This window comes from Alexandromys fortis, unplaced genomic scaffold (genome assembly GCF_014885135.2).
Source record: "Alexandromys fortis isolate MF-2015 unplaced genomic scaffold, M_Fortis_MF-2015_v1.1 scaffold_53, whole genome shotgun sequence".
NCBI lineage: Eukaryota > Metazoa > Chordata > Mammalia > Rodentia > Cricetidae > Alexandromys > Alexandromys fortis.
Window position 1 is genome coordinate 9505870 of NW_026067939.1, and position 4560 is coordinate 9510429.

A 4560-nucleotide genomic window follows, 5' to 3' on the forward strand; every position below is an offset into this window, starting at 1 on the left:
ATTTTATTACAAAAATTATTCTCAACCAAGAAAGCCATGTGTGACCGCCCAAAATGCATCCCTAATGAGCTTTCTGTTTTCTATGTATTTTCCTCTCCTTGCAGAAAAGACATTATTGTCATGGAGATGAACAATTTGCAAGAGAAAATGTTGTAGAATGTTATTCCTGAACAAAGCCACAGAATTAGGGAGATTGGGGGGAAAAATACACATATTCCAAAGGGTTAGTTTACTGTGTTTCAAATACGAGGGCAACAAACACACACCAAATGCTATCTAATCCCAGGTGCCTGGAACCGTGCTGTGTATTTGCTGGTCTTAGTGAAATCCACAATATGCGGACACAGAAGACAGGATCAATGGAATTCACATAATCACCCAGGCACCGCGGCTGATATATCCTGTGTTCTCTGTTGTATGGATTTTCATAATCACCCTTAACTTGATATCCACTATCAGAGTGGCTAAAAAGGAAGGAAAACAGGCAAACTACTTTCTTACCAATGCAGTCACAGGCAACACTTACCATTTACAGATTCCTACTTGACTGCTAAAAACTGGTTCCACCATTTATCAGTCTCTAAGCCATATGAAATATAGTTTCTGGATGGATACTGGGACAATGTTTATGTGGTCTATTTTATATTTTCATGGGCAGAGATTTTATCAACTACGTTTACATCTGAGCTATCTCTCCTCCTTTCTGGCCTGCCATGCCTGTTCTGATGGCTGTGGTTTGCTGTCCACTATGAAACACCCCGCCAAAGGCACAAAAAGAACACTAGCAATTGACACATATAATCTCCCAAATAGCAATGAAAATGTAATTCTGCTCACACCCCAGTTTGATCTTGGCATTTGTGTTTGGGGTTAACGCATGCCATGGAGGTGTTCTGTAAGGAACTGGATGCAGAAGAAAGCATTTAGAGCAGTGTGGTTGTGTGTTCATCATCTGCACACACAGCGTATATATTCACCTCCACTAGTGATTTAAGCCTAAGAACCAATTACAGTGCTCTGTGGGTTAAGAGAAAGGGGAGGTAGAACAAGGTTCCAGGCAAAGTGACCACTGACCATCAATGACTCTGCACAGGAAAACTGGGCATAAATATATGGTATGCTACCAAGATATCCCTGCCCAAAGGAAAACAAACAACTTCTTTTTAAGAAATCAAATACCAAAACAAAAAAGTGCTGAGTACATAACTCAGGGTTAGGGTACTCTTGCCTGCATAATGCCCTAGATTCAGCTCCTAGCATCACACGGGCATTGTTGATAGACATTAAACCCTTAAGGAAAATGTTATTAATGCTCATAATGTGATGGACCAAGAGCCGAGTGGAAGGAATATGCTAGAAAATTAAGGTTAGTAGAAAAACACTGCTTATCACAATAGTAACACAAAGGTGTTAGTCCAAAGATGAGGCTCTATTGAGAAGTCCAAGTTTTGGACATTTTTTAAAAAGTAGAATTTCTCTAACTCTTCTCTGTACAGGCTAGGACGTTGAAGCCCCAGAGAACTGAAGTGACAAGCCAAGAAGCATAATGCTAAGCAGTGAGAAATATCTCTCATCCATTTCCTTCGATAGCATGCTGTCAGGATGCTCACCTGAGACATAAGAAGGCAGAAGAAACTAGATTTCTTTTTTTTTTTTAACCTATATGCCTCAGATCTGTAGATGGTCACATAAACAGCTAGGGTAGAATGAGGGGGAAGATGTATACAAGAGAAGGTGCTCTTAGCAAGCAAACAGATGAAAGCAGACTCACCTCTCTCACAAACGCAGGGAGCCAGTTTGGGACTGGTCCACTCTTCTAGGTCTTGCATAGGGTAAATTTCAACACTGGGTACACTCTGTGAATTCTTACTTCATTTTAACGGGTTTAAAACACGGACTTCTACTGTTACCCACCTGCAGTTTTCTTGGTGTCTTTAAGGGTTTTCAGTTGTTTATTTGATTCAGGAGAATTTCATAAACCGTATCTCCCTCAAACTAATTATTACTTATTTGTCCTCCTGTTTTCCAATGCCTGATATCACAAATGCCTCTAAAAGATGTCCTGAATTATAACTCTATAATGTTAAGTGAAGTAAATTGCAGAATGTCCACTGGAGTACTCACATGGGAAAACAGTATGGAATTTAATAGACATATATGATACAGCAGCTGTTTATAATGAGTATGAATTTAATGATATTTTATATATAGATAATGTGCTTTTCCAAACTCTAAAGTTTTCCAAAGTCTTTTGACAATGAAAATTATCTTTATATCATTTTATTTAATGAAAAGGCATAGATCTTAAAATATTTCTGATATTATAACCTTCATAGTATAGGGAAACTTTAACTACTGAGTTTAATTGAAAGGGACAATTGAAACCTAATCTGGGAAGTGAATTTCCAACGGTGCTCCTAACTCTGTCAAAGAGGGAATATGTCGCTTGGGCCCGTACCAGAAAGCTTGTCTCTCTTCCACAACAGCTAGAATTTTCTATTTTTAAGCAGATAACACACCAGTAGAGAGAATGAAATTAAACAGGAGCATAATTAAACTCCCATGTAAGATATTTACCTCAATAACAGAGAATTACAGCGAAGCAGTTAGCGATTTTTATTGAAGAAAGGCAAACACACTTTGCTTTTTAAAAACATGTTTTTGAACTTAAAATTAGCTTCACCTAATTGCAGCATCTCAATTATTAAAGCGTCTCTTGCTTCCTAATCGCTGTTTTCATTAAGGGCATTCATCTTGCTCTCTGAAGTCAGCTTCTTATTGTATTCGCCCCTTGTTTATTGTCTGGTAGCAATTGACAATAACACCTCAGCTCTCTGAGGCCAGAGACCTAGTTAGTATTATACATGGGTGTATCCCAGGGCCCAGAACAGTGCCTAGAGCCTTGCAGAAGCTTCATTTAATATTTATGAAATTAAGGACTGAGTCCTAAATCAGCTTAAAATATAGAGCCTGGAAGAGGTTGAGGATCTCAGGTGTTCCTCTGTACCACTCTTCAATTTGTTCCCTTGAGACACGATCTCCCACTGAACCTGGAGCTGGGCTGGTGGCCATCGAGCCCCGTGATTCTCCTGCACCCATCCCCACAGTGCAAGCGCTACAGCACAGCCACACCCTACAGTTTTTGTGTGGGCTCTGGGATCAAAGCTCAGTTTCTCATGCCTAGGCTCAAAATATGCCACACTGTTGGGAGGGGTAGTTTTAGCTAAAGGCAGTTCAGTGCAGGCACAAGAAAAGCTCTCTGCATTCCCTCCATTTACCTTAAGGGCAAAAAAAGTTGACAGAAGGAACCTTGTCTTCTTGCTGTCCAGAAGGACAAACATTGATCACAGAAGGCTGCTTCCAGCACATCTGGACTGGAGAAGGTGTCAGGCATGTCTGAATAACACGCTTGAGCAATTAGCCCTTTGTGCTCTGTACCTGCTCCCCTACATCACGCCAGCTCTTACGACTCAAGACTTTTCTCGTTTTTAACTTTCCCCAAGAATGTACTATTCTTTGTCAAAGATGCTGTGTATAAGTTGTCATTCAAATCATATATTTGACAGGCACTCGTATTTCCACAAGCTTTTCCTATGTGAGCATGAAATATATGCGTGTTTATTTTCTGCTATTATTCTACTTTTGGTACAGGAAGTCTCAAGTAAAAACTATATATAGGTCAGAGGGAAAAATTACTTTTCTATTTCTACAAAGTCTTCTAGATCAGAGAGTTAGGAGACCAAATTTTTCCATTGTATTAATACTTTATGCCAGTGACTATTTTCTGGAGCTTCTTTGAGTCATAGGTTCCTCTGGGAAGCAAAATAAGCTTCTGGGTACATTTAGCATAATGTACGGAGATTACCTATTTCAAAGCCTGACACATAATTAGGGTTCAATGTGGGTAGCTATTATCATTAAGCTCTCTATCAAAATTGCCATGACAAACAGAGGAAAAGGTATTTTTCATCATTAGCTTAAAAATGGTAAAAACCTATGAAACTTGTGAAGTTTTATTGGAATTTAGCAACATTTTATTTCTTCTACTATTACTGACCTGGTTAGTTTCATCGTTAATTTGACAAACCTGGGAAGAAGGAATCTCAGCTAAAGAATTGCCTTAATTAGGTTTTGCGGTGGCCATGTTTGGGAGACAGTTTCTTGAATGCTACACAATCTGCCAGGGTCTGGCACACTCTGGGCTGTGCCATCCCTAGGCACCTAGGCCTGGGATGTGAAGGAGGCTAGCTGAGCAAGCCAGGAAGCTGTGTTCCTTCCTGGTTTCTCTTTGTGTTCCCTCTCTGGTTTACAGCCTTCGTTTCCCTCAAGGATGTGCTACATCCGTAGCACCGTATTTCATCAAAGCAGCAGACAAACAAATGAGATCAGGAATCAAGCTTCTCAAAAGCTTCAGCAATTGTTCAAAATTTTGCGATGTTTTCATATTTGTGTGCCATTATACTTTGCCCATATTTACCATCTCACTGGTCACCTTCCTGTTCTGATTCTGATTAATTCTCTCTCTCTCTCTCTCTCTCTCTCTCTCTCTCTCTCTCTCTC